The sequence below is a fragment of the Amphiura filiformis genome, chromosome 12 (assembly GCF_039555335.1).
Source record: "Amphiura filiformis chromosome 12, Afil_fr2py, whole genome shotgun sequence".
NCBI lineage: Eukaryota > Metazoa > Echinodermata > Ophiuroidea > Amphilepidida > Amphiuridae > Amphiura > Amphiura filiformis.
In genome coordinates, this window is record NC_092639.1 from 34,474,722 (window position 1) to 34,497,229 (window position 22,508).

The 22,508-nt window shown below is 37.1% G+C and overlaps 1 pseudogene; it reads right to left on the reverse strand.

Moving 5' to 3' along the window:
• The window catches only part of LOC140166112 (sodium/glucose cotransporter 4-like), a 62,180-nt pseudogene that overhangs the window by 24,894 nt on the left and 14,778 nt on the right, over window positions 1-22,508 (reverse strand).

The following is a 22,508-nucleotide window of genomic DNA, read 5'->3' on the forward strand; positions in this document are numbered from 1 at the left end:
TCAAGTATTGTATTCCTGACATTGTTATTTCCCTACTTAAAGAAATACTGACAAAACTACAAGGCTTATTCATACTCATTTGAACACATTTTAGGTGAAAGTGTTAATTGTACACTCTCTTAAATGGACCGATTGAAATATTTCAATCTTGTAATGGTTGTTGATAGTAATCGATCTAAATAGATTGAAAAATAGATTGAAATGGGTTTTTGGATTGACTGTTACTCTTTTTGTAGATCAATTACCCCAACCAATCAAATGTTATTCCTAATGTACAGCCGCTTCAGTTGGTAAAAGATTGAAAAAACAATCCTTTTGACTAAATATTTAATTGGAAAAACATTTAGATTGAAAAATAGATTGAAATGGGTTTTTGGATTGACTGTTACTCTTTTTGTAGACAAACTACCCCATCCAATCAAATGTTATTCCTAATGTACAGCCGCTTCAGTCGGAATAAGGTTGAAAAACAGTCAATCCTTTTGACTGAATATTTAATTGGAAAAAGATTTGTCCAAACTTCAATCCCAAAAAGGATTGAGAATCACTCCTTTTGATTAAAAAGACTGAAAATTTGAATCATTCAACTGAATTTCTGTCAAAAATGTTTTGTCCCAAACTGCAATCGGCAAAAGACTGAATATTTATGATTGAATATTCAATCGGAAAGTTTAAGACAGTAATAGCCATGTAAATATGAAATTCTAAAAAAGAATTGAATGTAGATTGCATCCATCATTATGTACAGAAATTCAAGAATGAAGTAGGCGGGTCTATAGGAATGTAATCAAAATTACCTTTTTTATACTTGGTAACAAGTAAGTTAAAACCATATTATAACATTTGCTGAGGAAGACGCCCTCACTGAATTTTTAACATTCCTTTTTTTACACGATTAAATTGTACTTTATTAAACCAATATACCCTGCAAAAATCAAGACTCTCTAGTGCTGTAGTTTTGTCAAAATCCGAGATTTTGAATAAAACGCCGGATCCGGCGCTTTATTATTACGATGGAATTATTAGTCGAACGCATACACGATGTTCATAACACACAGTAATGCGTTACACAGGCGTGCGGGACAGTGATATACACAACAAAGGGGCGTACCACAACATGACCGAAGGAGTGGTACGTATTGGTGACATGTGCGCTGGTAGTAAATTCCAATTTTCTTTGCTTTGCCGTAGTTGTTCGGCTCAAAAATAAAAGGGGATATCTGACAGTAAAAGCTAACATTTTATGGCAAAGAAATGCTAATCTATTTTGTTTGAAAATGTTATAATATGGCTTTAATGGACGGTGACAAGTTTTGTCATCAAAATTACTGGTTTTATACTTGGTTACCACTTCAGTTTTACCTTGGTGATGATAGCGATGATAAGTATTGCCGCTGATGATAAGTTTTGTAATGTGTGTGTGATTATAAATGTTGACAACACTGCAAAAAGCCTGTGCTGGAGTAATGTGCTCCTAATAAAGCTTACAAGTAGTGGTGAAGGACGCGTAATTGTGATTTGGACGTGCAACCTTGCCTTGATAACCCAGCAAACACAAAAATGCTTGTAAAACGTTATATACATGTTATAACCACTTTTTGGTTTGGACAAAACCATCTAATACAATTTAAATGTCGGATTATATAATGAAAAAAACATTTAATTAGTTGTCAAAATATTTTGTAAAATATATTTTGGCAAATATGTTTGCAAAATATTTTGTCAGCATTTAGTAACATTATTAAAATGTTTTCTAAATGTTATTCAAAATGTTTTATACCCTTCATATAACCCAATATTTTATGCAAAACATTTTGTGTTTGCTGGCAAGTCTGGACTACTATAAGCAGCTAAACTCTTAGAAAATGGTTCCACGTAGAACCTAATAAGGTTCGTTGAGCTGTTCAATATGTAGAACTTTAAATGGTTCTAACAAGAACTCAAAATGGTTCTGGAGAGGCAAGAAAAAATCATTTGGGACCTGAAAAAGGTTCTGGAAAGACCCAATGTTGGGATTCTTTCCATTTTTAAGAATTACTGTTCTTACTCTTGAGAGTTCTACATACAGGACAATCAAGAACATTTTCTCTAAGAGTGTATTTACCATCAAATTTTGGACCAAAATATCACAGCGAATCACACTGCAAGAAGAGTGATTGTCATATCCAAATGTATCAACAACCCCCTTTTATTGTGCATTTGTAGAGCCAAACCTCTTGGTTTATTTGGAGCACTGTGTTTGGAACCACCTTTTTGAAAGAATTCCTGGACAAATAAGATCTCCAGCTTTATCATTGCTATTCTTAAAAGTGCTTAATGACTCACAGATACAGGTGCGATTTCAAGTTCATGACAATGTTTACTAAGAGCCGCAGCACACAGTGTCAGTACCAAGAACAGAAAACACATGTACACAAATTCATACCAATTTGCTTTACAGCAATGGCTTGATGTCGGGTGATATGTGGTAATATGCTGTAACAGCCTCGGCAGAAACATTTCAGGTGAAAGGTGATGCCGGGTGATGTGGGGTAGCCTTACCCCAGGACCTCGCCTCACCATCAACCACGTGTTGAGGTTAATAGTGGGCGGCACAAGGCAACACCCTCATTAGAAACAGTATGGGTGACAATTAAGCGGGTAAACCAGAAGGCACTTAGACCACGATAAGCTACATAATATACACCGCACATGATCTAAACCTGATCTTACGCAGCTTGAAAGTCACAAAAAAGTGTTTTCCTACTTTTGATTTCCCCACTAAATGCACAGGGAGTGAATTGTTATGTTTTTCAGAGCAGTAGAAACAACCTAGTTGACTGTGATACACATAAAAATATGGGGAATTAAAAGCGCAGTAATGTGAAGTCAGTATATTAAACCACATTGTTTGATATCTATGCTAAAATTGCAAATAATATCAGGGCCACTGAGATTGAGGAAAAAGGGCCAGAATGATAATTTAAACATTTTGAGTGTGTATTGCTACCTGCACATGTAAAATAATGCATTTTACATGCACAGCAAGCAAATTTTACACAAAATGTCCAAATACTGGCCCTAAGCTCTATTACATACCTGATCAGTAGCCCAGTACCACAATGACGCAGCTGTCTGACCGAATACAAAACCGGGCCATGGCATATCACTGTCGGTAGGACTCCTCATCATAACAAAAGCCTCTGGGTTGGGCTCTCCGCAGCTATTGTTTAGTTCTCTTGCCTCGTAGGAATCGGCTTCCATGTATTTCTCCTCTAGACCTGGTAGACCTCCGACCTCATTGAATCCTGTGACATGAGGGTGAAATGGAGAACCAAAATACTGAGTTAATTATAGGCATGAAAAGTATAATTCTATGGATAAGGTAAAGTCATGCCAGAGCAAAGCTCATCATGTGCCAAAGTCAGACGCGGATCCAGGCATGGGCACACCGGGCCCGGGCCCCCCTTTTTCGAGGGTCCTAATTTTTTTTTTTACAATTTTGTTGGAAAAAATAAATAAAACCCTTTGTTTTGCTTTTCATTTTTACATCAACGGCCTCCCATGCCAGTGGCGGATCCATGCAGGGGCACACCCGGACCGTGCCCGGGTGGTCCATGCATTGGCTTCAATTCGGCCTTTATTTTTAATTTTTTCCAAATACTGAGGGGCACATCCTCCCTCAGACACACTCCCTCCGCGTATGAATAAAGAAGTCATAGGCTTCTTTTTTGGACCCTCACCATGCAGGGGCGGGTCCAGGTGGAAGGGCACACTGGCCCGTGCCCCGCCCCCTTCACGGCTAAAAAATGAGGAAAGGAGAGAAGAGAAAGGGGGCAAATGAGAAAAAGAAAAGAAGAGAAAATGGAGCAGACCGGATGAGAAGAAGGGGAAAATATTTGCACGTAATTGAGTGGGCCCAAGCCTATAGGCCTACTTGTCTGTGATTATTTTAGGCATTGCCCAAAAGCCTGTGAAATTACTGCGGGCCCGCCGATACGCAGGGGCCTGTCATATTTTATCACCAACATCAGTATTGCATGAAAGCAGTCGGGACTAGTCCTGGGACAAGTGCAAATTGAGTTCAGGCCCTTTTTTGTTTTAAGCAACGATCAGATGATAAAAGTGTAAAAATGATGCACCAAATGACTTAAATGGGTCCTTCATTTTGCAAAATTTTCCAACTTCTGAGGGGAGATAAACAAGTGACCATTTTCACTTCTGTTTTGGACATCAGTACACTTTATGTTTTAACATGTTTAAGCAATATAATTAGGCGTACAGTTGTGCCTTCATTTTCACACATTTTCTAACTTCTTGGGGTGTGGGGTGGGGGGGGGGACATCCCTCCTCAGACACCCCCGTGCGTATGCATAAAGAAGTTGCTATTTTCACTTCTGCTTTGGACACCAGACCCTTTATCATGTTTATGTTTAACATTCATAGTGAAAAATTGTCGACGAATGACTTCAAATGGGCCGTCATTTTACAAATTTTCGGCTTTTTCAAATTAAAACTTTACACAATAATAGTGCCAAAATGGTCCACCAAATGGCTTCAATTAGGTCTTCATTTTGCAAAAGTTTCTCACTTCTGAGGGGGGAACATCCCCCCCTCAGACACCCCCCTGCGTCGCGCAAGCGCGACGTACGCTGCTGCAGCGCCGATGATTCTAAGTGTGTGCCCCCCTTTTCAACAATCCTGGATCCGCCACTGGCCAAAGTGTCCATCATTTTTGCCTTGGCATTTAGGCCTGAATTACCTTGTTGTGGGAGATTCGCCCTCCTCCCACGCAACTATAGTTTATTTCACTACCTTTAATCAGCGGGACTAGCTTTGAAGTTCAGCATGTGCTGTGTTGGCTTAGCATTGTTTCTTGCATGTACATATGTGCCACGTTAATCGCACGAGTAAAAGTATGTACACGCACCAAGTAATGCTAAGCTAATGCATAACAAGCTGAACTTCAAAGCTAGTGCTGCTGACTGGAGGTAGATGTATAGACCATAGTTTACTTTCCCCAGAACTATATTATGCCGGTAATTATTTATACACCTTGGTGGTGAGACACAATAGAAGTTGAGAGCCTTGTGTAAGGGCACAACAGGATAGCACCACCTCCAGGGTTCGAACCAACAACTTTCCAATTATGAGTCTGAGCCTGTACCACTTGTCCACCGTGCTCTCAGATTCTATGTAGCCTGAAACATAATGGCCTTGTGTAAAATTTAAATAAAAACTCCTTTAAAAAAGGAATGGGGCGCCCAAATTATGTGAGCTTGGACGTGATATGGTGAATTCCATGGCATGGTGTTTAGATTTGGTCCCGGGGCTGTGGTATCATAATGATTTTTTCTAGGGAAGAGTAGAAGATGATCAAATGCAAGACAAATGTGTTTGATTGGGGAAGGTGTATCACAGGACCGTTTTGGATGAAATAAATTGAATTGGAATGAAGCTGTCGTGTCAATTTGCGATTATGTGGGGTGGGGAGTTCAATTTTGGGGCATATTGTAGTGATGATATTGCTTTGGATATTGAATATTGTTGAATTTCGTTATGCAGGGGGTATATGATGGATAGTATAGAAGAGGATCTACCCTATGTTGACCAAAAGAAAAGTTTTTATGAATGTATAACGTCTGTGATACATATACATCATAACGCCTGTGATACATATACATCATCTACTTGCTAATACACTGAAAATCTAATAGAGATGAAGGATAAAAGACAATTACAGAACATTCATTCTTCAAAAGTAGCTATATGGGTATACAATGTTTACAAGATAAGAACGTTAATGTTTTGTACATGAACGTAACATCTTTGATACATAGTTGTTAACACACTGAAAATCTGACTAGAGATTTACAATTTGATGATATCCAAAAGAATACTTACTAACTTAGCATTGAAGAATTAAAATAATTACAGAACTTTCATTTGTTAACATACACGTAGCAATGATTAACAATGTTGAAAATACAAACGTAACGCTTTGTTCATAAACATAACATCCTCGACACATCTAGGATCCGCATAATTTGTTGATTAATGTCATAAACAGTCACAAAAGATTTATGGTCTGATCATTTTATCATTTTAAGGGGACCCGATATTGCATTTGGAAGAACCAGGCTTTTCAATTACTATCAAAACTGCTGGGTACCAAACTTTTTGATACAGCTTGTATAGTAATTTGTTCTAATTTCCATGCAAAAGGAGCCAGTTGTTTCATCCTTAAAACAAATAGGCTACACCATAATTTCCAATTACCCCATGCAGATAGATAAGACCTTGGTAAGATAAGCGTGTTAATTGTTATGTCACTATCACTATCTTGATCTTGATAAGATGCCTGACTTTGAAACTTTGGGTACAAAAACTCATACTCTGCAAGTTAGGTCAAATTTTGCACTATGATTGTTTATTTGAGCTTATTGGACTATGCCATTCAGATTAGGCTATTGTAATCCAAAGTGTTGGTCACCGTCTATCGGGTTCTAAGAGGCGGTAAACTGGTTACAAAGGTCAAAGTGGTTACAAAGGTCAAAGGTCTCGATTTATTTGGTGTTTTTACAAATCCATTAATTTTGTCTTTTAAACAAAGAATATACGCACACCATTTTATCCTGTGCATAACAGAAAACAATAATAAAATAAAATCCAAGCATATTGTGGATTTATTTCTGAGCAAGGGCATAATTTTAGCAAAATAGCACAACAATTGCGGAGTAAATCTAGTAAGACTGAAATTAGAAGCTACTCACAAGTACATGCCAATATTGTGGGACGCCTCCGTAGAGGGCGCCCCAAAAACAGCCACATATTTTTATAGCTAAATTACACAAGGTCATTCCGCTTTACAGAACCTCGCTGACCACTATGGTCTAAGACACACCTTATATACGGTATGGCCATTTTATAGCATCATGCAGCTCTAAACAGGTGCATTGGAAATCAAAGTGTACAAGGCTGGTATAGAACCCCACTGGATTTTTACATTCAAGTTTTGCAGCTATAGTATTCGGCAAGGTCCTTCAGCGGTGACCAACTGCTCTGTCTGATTATCGCATGACAAGAACTCGGGCAAGAGAATGAACATTCATGAAAAAGGCTAAATAAAAATTCCCTTTAAAAGGGAAAGCCAGCCTCAATGTAGAAGAGGTCTTGTAATTAGTTTTGGTCAATGTGAAAGGCATTTTTATTTTAGGATCACACTTACATCCATGTTACATGAACGGACTGAAATTAAAAGAAAATGCGGAAATTTGAACAACAAAAAAACCTGTTAAACCTGAAAACTCTCATGCCGGAGAAATAGGTCACACAAATGAGTTACCCAACTTTGGCATGTTTACACCGTAAACAGCGCCAATTGGCAGTCCGTTGAAGAACCTTGCCGAAAACTATAATGATCTGACATTGTTCATTCTTACTGACATCAATTTTTGACTGAATCTTTGATCCCACTGCACTGGTAAAGTGGTTATTTTGCGAGTTTTAATTAAAGCGGTCAGATGAATTTAGGCGGATGCGCCGTAATTAGCATTAGCTTTAGACATTTAATTAATTTCTTTATTTTTCACACGGGTAAGACGGGTGGAAAATAATTAAATGTCCAAAGCTAACGCTAAAAACGGCGCCTCCGCCTAATGAGATGCGCTCTGCATCAAAAATTTCCTAAAAAATTTGTCCCACCTGCCTCCGTTTGTTTATTTCTTGGTTATTTCGGCACGGAGCCCATTACTAAGATAATTATAGTCCTTGACCTCCTTTGAAAGCTTTTAAACATAATGCTATAATAGTTTACTGAGGTGCCGCTTCAATTAGAGATGGTCTGCCCCAGGGCTCTGGGTGTATTGTATCCCATACAGTGGAAATTTCCATAATAACTGCAATATGTTTTCCTCACTAGATGGGCTCTAATCGTTTCTGCATCCGGTATATCCATCATCATTTATTTATTGCAGTATTCTCAAATACTATCATTTGTAATTATATCTTCCACATAACAGGCCTATCAGCTGAAATTCTGCTTTGGTTAAATGATTATGTAAATTCAAGATAGGTATAAATTGTAAAATCGCAAGAATATAAAAAAAAAAAAATGCAGACATTTTTTTTTTAAAAAAAATGGGTTTTTTTTAGTTTTTTCCAGCGAAATCGGATGTTTTTTCTCAAAATACCATAAAAATACCAAGTTGCGAATAAAAAAAAATTGCATTTCGCATTTGTTTTCAAACCACTCGTGAGCTTTGAGACAAATCTTTAATTTTTTTGGCCTTATTAATAGCCTATTATACCTAATATGCATTGATCATTGACATTGTGTATATAAGATTCTATTTGCATGTTAAAATATTCTGCAAAAAGGTCAACAAATATTGCAATGCACTGTCTAAAATTAACATTTTCATTGTTAATTAGACTGGATGGGTCATTAATCAATATTTTTAATGGTTTCCATGGGTACTTGTTAAAGGTAATGATTCATGGAGTAGCTGACATATTGAGAGAGTTAGCAGTGGGGATTGGACCCCTGCCAAATGCCTACCAAATGATTCAGTTTAGTGGGAATTCAACAGGATCTGTCCACTTATGGTGATTGTGACTATTATCATGATTGTTTACTATATATTTTTAGAGTGCATTGACATATCTGTTCAAGTACAATGTATCTAATAATAATAAACCAATCTCTTGATATGATCCTGGATGAGGGGGGTACTCTGGGGTATACTCCAGGGACGGCGCAACCTATGCGACATGTCAGGCGATCGCCGCACCAGTTTTGAGCAAAGCAATAGAAAAGAAGAAAATTAAAAGAATATTTCTCCTATTTAGAAGCAATTTACAAAAATGAACACTTATACTAAAAAAAGGTGTTGTAGTGTTTTTGCATAACACCGTTTTAAAAATGTGACCTATAATACCAGATGAACAGGCACTCGAGCAAGATTTTCAATTAGCGAATAGATGCAACTTTTAAGTATGCATCTTTTTCATTCATAGGGTCACCGTGGCAACAAATTTGATGATATTTTTGCTAAGCGGCTGAATGCTTGATTTAACCGCAATTCGCAGAGCAGATCTTAATGATGATGCTATAGAAGCATTTGAATGAATCTGAATTTGCTAATAATTTGTCATATATTGATTGGAGGAATGTATACTGCAATTTTTATAATGTGAAGTTCTTAATCTGCATATATACCATTGCAAATTGGGGGAAATTATAATATAGAGTGAATTTTTTTTCCGTGATTCTCGCGCAATCGGGACCTTATTTTGGTGTTAACTTAAGCCTAGAATATACGCAATTTTGTTTAAAAAACAACAGGAAATGGCCTCTAAGCGCATCCAGAAACAAAAACCCTACACCGTTAGACGCTCCGCTTGCTTCGCTCGCTACACTCGAATTGGATAGTATATTTCTAGCGCCGCACCACTTATAAATCCTTTGCGCCGGGCCTGTACTCAAGTTTGGTTTAAGTAGGGGTGTGCTGCTGAGAATTTGAAATTGGACCCATCAAGCAAACTGGGCCCATCGATATACCAAAATTCAGAATTTTTTGCTAAATTTAACACAAATTGTCTTAATTTTTAACAACTTTTCCCCAAAAAAATTTGAAAAAAGGACCCATCCATATATACCAAAATTGGCCTAGAAAAAGGGGTCATTGATATACCAAAAGGCCGAAAATGGCATGTTTGCAGCACATCCCATATGGTCATTTGTACTGAGTACTCCTCCCCCATCGGGTCTTAGAGTTCATTTGCTTACCTGTTCAAGATCTCAGGTCAGGGCCAGATTTACCTTTTTGAGGACCCTGGGCCAGGGCAAAATTTGGAGGCCCCAAACTCACCATGGGGAAGGCATGTGCAATCCAGCCATCTTTTGGTTTAGGTATAAGATCAACGGTGGCAGTGGGAGCATTCCAATTTAGAGGGAGACAAGAATAAATTTTACTAGGACATTTGCGCGTGAAGCGCCCGAACAACATTTCAAAATGAACATGTATTTTGCTATAACGGACCAGTGTGCGCTTCGCGCGCAAAGTGTTGCAATTTTACCCATGGTGTTTTATAGGCTAAAAAGGAAGATGCACAGGGCAATTTTTGGGGCCCGTGCCCATCTGGCCCAATGGTAAATCCGGCTTTGCCTAAGGCCATATAAAATTAATGTTTTGGTTCTCATCCAGAGGATTTTCATAAATCAATAAGGGAGGGATGTCCCCCCCCCCTGCAAAATTAGCACATTCAAAGTTTGCGGTCTTTGCAAACAGTGCTTGAGGAAAGCAGGAGGCCCTTTATCTTTTCTTTTTTACAAATGTCAGATTTTTGTTTTCTTTCTTATGAATTATTTTAGTTGACTATATGATTGATCATTGAATCTGTATATACTTTTATTTGCTGAGTACTATGTCAAAAATTAATTATAGAGCCATTGAAAATAAAAATAATGATGCTGTCACACTCACATTTATAATTAGGTGTGTGTTTTGAGGGCTTCCAAAAGTTCCATGTGATATTGTTGCACTGCAAAAGCAGGGCTTCAAATTTTGCTGATGAGCCTGCAATATTTCTTGGAAGTTTCCTGGCATGCTGTTTACAGTATGCTTTTCCAAGTTTACCAAGAAAGCTTGCTTAATGAGTCAATAGAAAAGTAAGTATGGTAAGATTGATCTTCAATACCAAAATACTAGTAGTTTGTCTAGACTAGCTGCTTTGTTGTTTTTTCGGTACATGTAGTCTGGCATGACTATGCGGATCTTAACTACTGACTGACCAACCCCCAGGTGGTTCGGGGCACTCAATTTTAGAAATGATGAGCATGGGCCTGTCAATAGATTCCCTTTCTTGAAATTAACTATACCTGATGACCCCTACCTACTTTTTAAGTTCAGCTACCGATGAGTGGTTTTGCTAGAATTTTATTATCAAAAAGCCGTATAATAATAATTTTGCTCTATTTTTTCAACTTTTTCAACTTTTGACCCCTCTTTAAAAAATATTCTACCCATTGACCTTTTTTTTATACCTTATGCCCCCTTTACAACATTTATTACTGACAGTCCCTACTCACCCCCACAGCGCCGGTAGGCACATACCTGTCAATTCTAATTTCCCAGAACCAACGACTTACTTAGAGCCTTAATGTACGATCTTTTTAAATTTTTAGATTTTTCTTTTTTTCTTCTAAAATGATAATATGCAATCATTATGAAAGTTCCCAATACATTTGGACGCTTGAAAAACATTGGGAATTTGCAAAGAAACAACATCATAAACTTCACCTCTATCACTCAAACATCTCGCACTATTTGGATTAGGACAGCGAGTGCGGCCTCAGAGTTAGTCTCCCACGCGGCCAGTTTGGTTACGCTCCCTCTACATGTGGAGGGAGCGTAACTAAGCTAGTTTTGTAGGAGGCTACGGTTTGCGATCGTGTCGGACCAACAGAAAATCGTCCCGTTTTACTACAAATAGGACGAATTTGACAGTTTGCTCATAGATTTAAGTTAGAACATGTGTAAGTATTACAAATATGCCAACAAATCGGTTTTGAAAAAAATAAAGGTAAATTCTGAAAAAAGATCGTACATTATGACTTTAGCACAATGAGTGCAATGATGCTTTTCAGTTCATAGCCTAAGCTGCAGCACAGATTCTAGAAGGAACTAGAATCTGTGCTGCAGGCCTAATTCAAAGGAAGGAAACATGGGAAAATCTGGAACAAGTTGTGAGAAACGTTGTACAAATTTTCTTGCACTAAACACGCCTGAGATGCTAAGCATACGTGGGAAAAAGTTGTGAGAAATTTTGTGCACTATTTCTAGTTCTTAAGACAAACAAGCTGCATTGAATTGAATGACTATGTTATATGAAAGTTTTTCTTTTACACAGATCTCTGTGTTCTGACTATTATATAACAGTTTGCTAACTGTCAAATTGCACCCAAAAAATACCAACTTTAATCATTACGAAGTCTGTCAATCATAATTTCACTTGCTTCTACCTGTTGTTTACATATTACTAGTGACATTTACCGGATACAGATAGCTGGGCAAAAATGAAACTCCTCTTTACAAAACTCTTTATAGAGTTTTCTTATAATTGGCCCCTTCCAGCCGTTGATGGTGTTTTGGCTGAGCTAGCTCAATCAGACCAGAATTAGCGAAGCAAGGCTATGCAATCCTCGCTTTCAGTTTTCAGGCTCACAATCGTCCTTGCTTTCGGTTTTCCGCTTCGTTAATTCCGACCTGATTGGAATTAGCCGAGCCAAAGCGTAATCAACGGCTGGAAGGGGCCAATTATAAGAAAACTATCATTGTTTTAAAAGAAAATTTGGATGGCTACAATATATCCGTCTGACTCTCTCTATTTGTCTGTCTCTGTCAGACACAAATTGTTGTTTTGTGTGTTAAATTTGGTCAATTTCAATGTTGTATTTGACAATCCTGGGGCATGTGATCCTAGAGGCAGCACAAGAATTTTTTTTCTGGGGGAAATGGGGGCAAAGTGTATTTTCAGGGGGTCAAAATCATGTAATTTCCACAAAATTGCTGCGAATATTATACATTTTCAATTTTATTGGGCGAGCAACTCAAGGGGCAAGATCTTTGAGTGGGGGTTGAATTCCCCCCCCCCCCATGAACCCCTCCACAACCCTCTCCTCACCCCCGTGGCACTGCCACTGTGTAATCCTAAATTTGAGTTGAATATACAGACAATATACTATACAAACACACCCCAGGATATTATCATAATTATTTATAACATTGAAACTGACCTAGTTTTATACACACAAAGGGACAAATTTCACAGACAATTTCTGACCCGAACTCGCCATAAGCTACCAAACTTATCCACAATGCTCAAGGGACATGCTACCCCCTACCCTACAATCTCTATCTTCTTTCATATTTTGTAGTATACCATGTAATATGTTAAAGCATGGTAAGAGAGACAACAAATAAAACCCTTATTATTGTTTAAAATTAATAAAAATTCTTTGTATCATTTTAGACAGAATTGAAAAGACTAGTTTGGGTATGACATCACTGTCAATCAAACTCCCTACGACCCTTGATTGGTTAGTAGCACATTAAAAGGAAGGTCGATTCATCTGGTGCTAATCGGAGAATAGGAATCACCAAAGATGGTGAAAAATTGTGGTACTTTTACAAGGCAAAACAGCAACTTTTCTAGGCATTGTTTACATAGTGCCTTCAAGAAAGAAAGTTTCCTATTACTAAGATCTTAACTTTTTGAGACAGTATTTGTATAATTGAAGGTGCAAAATTAAACTGTTTTACCACCGCGTTCAGGACTCGCTTCATTCCGACATTCGTAAACAAACTGTCCCCGAGTTTGATTGACAGATGACGTCAAACACAAACTAGTCTTTTTTATTCTGTCTTAGATAGTTGCATATCGTCACCCTACTACGATATTTACGCGAGTAATTTTTTTCTAATTTTGAGAACAAAGTACAAAATTATGGTAAAGCATGCATCAGTTATGTAATCAGTGAATGATCTGATTTTCCTTTTAATTTGTATCATTATCATTAGTTCTTGTGCCAAGATTGGTGAATAATTAGGCCCTTTACAATTAATTCTTAGTTTCCTGTTTCCTGCCCGCGTCCAAAGTAGAGAATTGCAAAATATTTTATTATTTTATTTTTATTTTGGATTTTCTCTTTTAAAATAACTTTTAATGACTTTCATTTGCTGCTTTCTGACTTTGCTTGTATCAACTATAATGATGAATAAACAACGAACATAACTGTACGGTCTGTACCATTACTTACAAACATAGTTGTAAAATAATTAAATGCATGTTCCGATCAAAACTGGTTGATGTAGGATGCTACCACTTGTTTTAAAATAAAGAAAACAATAGATAATTAATAATTAATAATTAAAAGTCGCCTCATCCCTTGTTTTCAACCATGAAACAGGAAACTAAGACTCAAATGTGAAGGGCCTTATGTTTGAATACATGATTGAACCACATTTTGTACTTTCGTAAGTAGGGTGACGATATTTTTTTCGGCTTTGGGGATTAACTTACCTATTACACAGAGTACAAGAGCTCCACCCAACATGATGATGGTCTGCAATGTGTCTGTGTATATGACAGCGGCTAATCCACCTACACAACAACAACAAAGATATAAGAATGAGTAGTTAGAATATTTTATAATGCCTGATTTATACTCAGAATCTGTGAATGCAATACTTGACAAAATAAAATCAGTCATTTGATTTTAACCTTGTTTCCTCGATATTTATTTTCAAAATTCTGTTCACTTGATTGTTGGGAGTCATTTCCTGGATATTTATCTTCAAATGTGTTTCTCTCTTTTATTTCCATACAGACCAGCATGGTTTTTTTTTTTAATGTTCTGCGTGCGGGCCATTATAAGCTTCAACATCAAAAATCCATGTTTTGAGATATTTTCTAAAAATACCAAGACCTATCTCAAGAACCACTGAACCAATACAAGGCTTGCTTGTACTCATTTTAATGCCTTTTCCATGCTGATTCCAAAATTGGTCAAGAAAATGTACAATTCTGAAGTTTTTAAATTTTTAAAGAAAATTTGACACTCGTCATCTGCAGTCGACACCCGGGTAGAGAGGATTAAAGTGGCTTGAGCATTTAGTTGAGACTGGGCCCATCAGGAAGCTAACCCAGTACTCCAAATGGATGAACCATACTAAATAGCCCTTCACATATACCATCAGTGGCAGATTTAAGCTGTCAGCTGCTACCACAATCAAAGAAATTAATGTTGGCACACTCGGGCATACTAACTGTAAATCGCCACCCCTCTCCCCCAGTTCAATGTTGATGAAAGCACTTTTTCCAATTTGGGCTCTCCAGAGTCTCTCCAACATTGATTGAGGGGGAATGGGGGAGGGAAGGGGAAAGGAGAAGGTATGTACTTCTCATCAAACATAGGTATACTAATTTCACTTAACTATCAGAGCGGCAATGAAGAGTTCCAACATATTGTCAAGGTGTGCCAACTATTAAATTCGTTGATTGTCTGAGGCGAACGCAAAATATGACATCTAAAATTTGTTTTTGTCTCATAACTCAACAACAGAATATCGTATGAACTTCATATTGCACACGGTGTGGGAGTGGACCATGTGCTTTAGAATGATTATAAAATTGTTGATAAATAAATTGGTTTATCTAGGAAGTGGTCACTGAAAGCATATGCTAAATTACGTCATATTTCGTATTAGGCTCTAAACGGCAAAAATCCATCATAATTCAACAACGGAATGTCATATGAACTTCATATTGCAAATAATATGGGAGTATACCATATGCTTTGGAATCTTAATAAAATTGTTGATAAAGAAATTAGCTTTTTTTAGGGAGTGGTCAATGAAACATTCCATATCCTAACCTACACGAATTTCATGATTAGTTCTCTAAGCTGTCGTGTGCAAAGTTAGTTAGTTTTTGTGCTATATCTTAAAAACAGGAAATCGTATCAAACTGTTGTTACTCACAAGTTTTTGGTAGTTACTCTCCTTTTGAAATATGTTACAAAAAATTTTGAGGGCAAAGAAATTTGTTTATTTAGGGAGTGGTTATTGAAAACATCCACAATGAAGAGTTCCAACATATTGTCAAGGTGTGCCAACTATTAAATTCGTTGATTGCAGGTGGGGGAAATGACGGCAGCTGATTAATAATTCCAGTAAAATTTTACTTGTTGACAAATTTTCTTTTGTTAAGCCTCATTAACTTTGTGTTGAAATATACATGACATGACATGCCAGGTGTTATCGTTATGATTGCTATATCTTCCAAATTTGTCATTTTGCACCGTTTTTTGTTTTGTCCAAAAATACAATGAATTTTGTTAAAACCACATAAAATTAAAAATTTGTTTCACAGCCCCATCTTTTTTGGAATAGTGAGGAGGGAGGGAAGTATTTTTTATTTTTGTTTTTTATCTGTACAAAGACACCTGCATTACACAAGACACACGCACCCCTACACGTTTTCACCGACAAACATGAAATCTATGAGCCTCCCATGTAGTTAACAGTGCAACTGTGGACCTCTACACACGGACATCTCACTATCGAAAAGGTGGACTTTTGTGGTAAGATATATTTAACCACCAAATCGTGGACCTGGTATTACACCTATGATGGGGGGACCTATACCCCATAATGCATTATCACAGCTTGTAGCATCCTTGGCTGCCAAATCGTGGACCTGGTATTACACCTACGATGGGGGACCCTATACCCCATAATGCATTATCACAGCTTGTAGCATCCTCGGCTGCTCTCTCATGACCGTGGATGTCCACGGTTTCTTTGGGTCCGCACTTTATAACTGAAATGTCGTAGGTGGGTCCACACACACCTCTTTACGTGCAACTACTAGTTAATAAGGATGTGAAAAACACAAGAGAGTTTTTCATATCCAACCGTAGACACATGTTTGTGTTTATTTGGCCTGGAATTATTTACTATCCAAATGCAAACTCACTCTATACCGGCAACCAAGGTCTTTAGCTTCACTTCTTTAACACTTTCTTATTGCATCATATCAGTTAGAAACATCATCTAGGAACTGCGGACATCCACAGTTCATATGCGTCCACTGTTGTACAGTGATTTCTCATGTGTATGTCCTCAATTGCCAGTGTTTACAAACATGCATAAACGTACCTGTTACCGTGTACAGAGCAGTAATAGCTAGTAATGATAGAATTGCTAAATACAAGTTCCATCCTAATGCCTGTTGAATAAATACTGCCCCTGAATATAAATCAACCTGGAATATTAGAAAAGAAAATAGAAAAGAAAAATTAAATATAAAAGAGTGAGAAGGGAGAAAGCTTTCAGGTAACAAAAAAAGGGGGCAAGTAATTTGGGGACACCTTTTTGATATAACACCATAAGAAGGCGTTGAAAAATGGCACGTATAAATGTGTAAAGGGGGGATATTTAGGCAGATCAAAAGAGGCCCATAGATTTTGGGGGATATCAAAAAGGGGGGAAATTATTTTTGACACACCTTTTAGAGAATTCGCTGCTGCAGCATATAAAATCTCTTCGGCAGTTGAGATTGGATTAAGAACTTCCACTCTCTTGACCAAAGCACAGATGACCAAAGGCTTAAAATTGTTCACATCAGTGATATGTTGGGAGTGGCTTGCAGCATATAAAATCTACCAAAAAACGTTGACAACGTAAAAGAAAGCAGCAAGTTTAAAAAGCCCCACCTCGGCTCACTTTTTGAAACTTGGTCCCATTTTGAATATCAACAGCAAATCGGTGTTTTTAGCATCATTGCCATTAACATGCCTACTTGTTATTCGCTTTAATTCAATCATTGATCATGAACTTAATAATTATTATAAAACAAAACATATATAGGATATTGGCCAAGAACAACATAATAACCTTTCTGATCGTTCCAGAATGCTAACAACTTTTAAGTAATATATCGCATCGGCACATTAAAGATTCATAACACTTCTGGAAATGTTTTAAGTTAATAATTATGACAAAGTTTAAATCAGTATATTTTACAAATGGGACCAAGTTTCAAAAAGTGAGCCGAGGTGGGGCTTTTTAAACTTGCTGCTGCTTTTATGTTGTCAACGTTTTTTTGGTAGATTTCGCTTTTTATGAATGAAGCCGAGTAGCTCCAAGCTTGAAAAGTCATCCGTTACGAAGTACTCCATAAGACGAATAAAGCGAAAAATAGAAGTTTGAATATTTTATCCTTGATTTATGACAATAAAAAATACGAGTATATGTAGCTATAACTAAAACGTGGTTCTTTGTAGCACTGGGGCAATCTAGTTGGATATCCAAATTTCGCCGCTTGTGGTTCTTTTGTAGCCCCTGCAGGCAATCTAGTTGGATATCTTTATTGAGCGGCGGTTGTTGGCGTGGTTATAATTTTCCTTATCCTTCAAGCCTTGCCCTCTATTGAGGGCTAATTTATAGTTAAAACTTGTTGGACATCCATATTTCGTGGCGTGTGGTTCTTTATAGCCCTGCGGGCAATCTAGTTGGATATTTCTATTGAGCGGCAGTTGTTGGCAGTTTTTCAGCGGTTTGTGGTTTTAATTTGTAGGATATCCATATTTCAAGATTTGTGGTTCCTGAGTCCTGCATGGGCAATCTAGCTAGATATCCAAATTTCGCGGTTTGTGGTTCTTTGTAGCCCTCTTGGGCAATCTAGTTGGATATCCCTATTGAGCGGCGGTTGTCGGTGGTCTTTTGAGATTTTCCCTTTAATTTCGGGCCGCCCTCTCCCCTACATCCCGAGGATGCTTTTTAAATTTAAATTATACGGTGTCAACAATTACTATTACTTGGTATGATAACTTATCTTACCATGTTGATTTATATTGTTTGTTAAGGCAACTTTCGCGGTTCGTGGTTATAATTTCCCTAATCCTTCAAGCTTTGCCCTCTATCGAGGGCTAATTTATAGTTAAAACTTGTTGGACATCCATATTTCGTGGTTTATGGTTCTTTATAGCCCTCTGGGGCAATCTAGTTGGATATCCAAATTTCGCGGTGGTTGTGGTTCTTTGTAGCCCTCTGGGGGCAATATAGTTGAATATTTCTATTAAGCGGCAGTTGTTGGCGGTTTTTCGCGGTTTGTGGTTTTAATTTGCAGGATATCCATATTTCAAGATTTGTGGTTCCTGAGTCCTGCGGGGCAATCTAGCTGGATATCGAAATTCCGCGGTTTGTGGTTCTTTGTAGCCCTAGTTGGATATCCCTATTGAGTGGCGGTTGTCGGCGGTCTTTTGAGATTTAATTTTACCTTTAATTTCGGGCCGCCCCTCCTCTACATCCCGAGGATGCTTTTCAATAATTTAAATTATACGGTGTCAAAAATTACTATTCCTTGGTATGATAATTTATCTTACCATGTTGACTTGTATTGTTTGTTAAGTCAACTGGACGTGACAAAATATCCTGCTATGTAGACATTAATTTGTTGCTAAATTGACTTGGCATAATAATTTATTTCGCGAAAACTACATCATGTCGACTTAGCATGATAATTTATCTTGCCATATTGACTTGTTTGTTCAGTTGTCTTGGCGAGATATTTTATATCGTCATGTTGACATAATGCTGATAATAAGTCGACATGGCAAGATAATTATCTTGTCAAGTTGGGTCACATAGACGCTTCCGTACTATATATGCTTGATAAATGTTATTTGGATATTTTTTTTTTTTGTTGGCCTTCCATACTAGCGGAACAATTTTCCACACCTACAGAGTGTTTGTAATCAACCTACCGGGACGGTATGACAATTGTCATGTTCTCACGATAGCTGAAGATGACAGAGAGTCAGGTCTCTTAATCGATTCAACAACCATTCATACATATCACAATCATCATTGTCCTATTATCATGCTTGAATTTGCCCGTGGTAGGACAAAATATATTTAAATGAGAATAACAATGAGTAACGTCGTATTGCATACCCTATAATACCTGATCTGGTTTCTTGTGTTATTCAGATTTCTTTTGATCCTTGATGGTGTTGTATCACATTATGCTGTGTTTTTTAAATAGGCTCTTAACACAAAAAACATTTTCCATGAGAATCAAACAACTTGCTTTAATAAAAAAATAATATCACAATAGCACTGGATGTTTAAAATTATGTTATCCTTGATTAATGACAATAAATTGTTTAATAAAACATTGAAAAAAAATCAATTGGTCACCGGGTTTCAACTCGGGATAGCGTATCTGGAGTCAAGCGCACTAACCATTAGGCCACGGACCTCTGCTGTAAAATACTTTGTCGAAATACAGCATTTATTATATAAATGGATGCGTCGTCCGATAAGAACAAAAGAATTGTGAAAAGCTTGATTTTTTTTTTTTTTTTTCTCAGAATTTGTATGTAGGGTATCTAGGAATCTGCTAGGGTATATTTGGAAGTGAATCTGAAAAAGTAGTGTGAAGGTGATAACCAGGTAGACCTGTAGCAGTGTCCAAAAATTCTGGATCAGTATGATTTGCAACTAATTTTCGCTATGAAATACCGCGTGAAATGGAAGCAAAAATATTTGTTTATTACTTGCAATGATTGACTGTAGGATTGGTGGCCCTTTTGGAATTAATGAGTTGTCACGATATTACACCTGGGACTGTAAATAACATTTAGCATGGTTTTAGATACATTTTGTACCCAGCGAAAAATAACATCGAACAATAGAAGTCAAGTGTTTTAATGTTACGTAAATATAGTCTCGCGGGAGCATCTGTTATTAGTCTTCTTTATCAGTCTTTTTTTTAAAAACTTGCTGGTCACGGCTACCGCGTGACTCTAATCTCTTTTGCAGTTGAGTTTGGTCAGAAATTTTTAATCCAAAGGCTTAAAATTGTTCACATCGGTGATATGTTGGGAGTGGCTTGCAGTATATAAAATCTCTTTTGCAGTTGAGATTGGATTAAGATTTCTACTCTCTTGACTAAAAGGCTTAAAATTCTCTACATGATTTGTTGGGAGTGGCTTTTTTTTCATTTCTAACCGATTTAAAATGACAAAAATGTTTCACAACATATTGCAAACTTTATATTTATTGTTTATGAAAATATTGTGATTACATGTTAAATCAAAAAATTATGATATCTTGCCCCTCCTTCTTTATCTTCAATTCTGTTTCTTTGCTTTCCATAGGCCAGTATCATCCTGTAGGGGGGGCACTTACATGCAAAGGTGGTACGGTACGGGTATGTGTGGCAGAAAAGCGTCCCCTTTTCAGGCTCCCGGCAGTTCCTTAAAACCCACATTTGGATATGCTTCAGTTTTTTGAGCCTCAAATTCTGACAATTGTAGGTCTTTAGCTCATATTTTATTTTTAAATTGGAATCTTTTAGCTCCACAGCTTATAATTTGGAACAATTTTAGGTCACTAGACCCCCCCCCCCATAGTAGTTCATTAGAGCCCTCCCCCCAAATGTTGAAATTTCAGTTCATCAAGCCCTATTTTGCCCTAAAATCAGACAGTTCCAAAATTCAGCACTCTGTGCCACACACCCATACCAAAATTTAGGTTGAATGCCCAAGCGGGATCGGAGTATCACCAGGAACAGGCTTTTAGCCTTGCTTGAGCATTTTGATTGAGCCTGGTCCAATCAAGACCTAAATGTCTCTCCAGCTCTGCATGGCTATAACAATTAACAACCAAACAGGTAGGCCTCACGATACTAACTAAATTGACACATGTTCATAATAATAATACTCAATTAAATGTAAGTAGAGTTAGTGGAATATTCCATAGGAAAATTCCATTGTCTATGGTATATGCAGCGTGCAAGTAGTACAAGATCAAGTTCAGTGCGCAATTATTTTTATGAATGGTTCTGTATGAGCAGTTCAATTAATAATACTATGCCTGAATGGTTGTCATTAAAGCCCGCCAAATAGTCAAGGCTACTCTAGTCCCACATATTTCTACTCTGACTAACTCACCTATGTATTGCTTTTGACTGCAATTTCAAAGCATTTTTGACAAATTATTAACACTTCCTTGTTCTGAATAAAAATTCTCAAAAACATCTCTGGTATATGTATTTTTTGATTTTATCATATAGGAGCCAGGATATGCCAAATAAAGGCATTGGTACACCATAGTACACGTGTACTTGGAAATTAGCAATCTTGCTCAAACCAGGCCTAAATCTCAAATTGTGACCCAGGCAGACCAAATCAAATTATTATTAATTTTCATCATGTACTCTTGATGATTCATCCTGCTGATAATTATCGGTGTAAAATAAAACCCTATTCTACAGATTCAACCACGCGCAACCTCAATTTTGCATTTTGTGGATTTTTATTTAGTTTAGGGTCATTTGGCCATATATTTTAATTAATCCAACCATAGACCCTGGAAATAGAATCTATTTCCAGGGTCTATGATCCAACTGAAAAACTATATTTGGCAAGGTTTTTTTTTTCATTGTCTTATCACACAATCAGTACAAAAAATATTCAGAATTTTTGTAATTTTAAGCTGCATGAATGAAATAAATAAAACACTGTAAATTTGTTGGGACCATGACTAGCTAGAGGTCACATTTTCATGCAGGGAGCACATTCTGGGCATGCAGTGCAGCATTGTATCACCATTAAAATGCACTGCAGGCCATTGAAATACATCATGTGGATAGCCTCATTAAAAAAAAAACACAGAAAACAGGTGTTTTTTCTTTTATGCCTCATTTGAAGAAAAATAAATAAACAGGTGTTTATTTGTTTTGATAATTTTGTATGCTTGAATCTCATTTGTTTTTTAACTACCAAAGTATGTGTAACAATAGTGTGCATATACATAAATCAAATATTTTTTATGATAACCGGGAGGCTGCATCTCCATCTGTTCATTACTGCCATCTGCTATAGGCTATCATTGTGCAGGTTTATATGCTTCATTCACCTCAGAAGTGATGATGTAACAGGAATAACTACCATA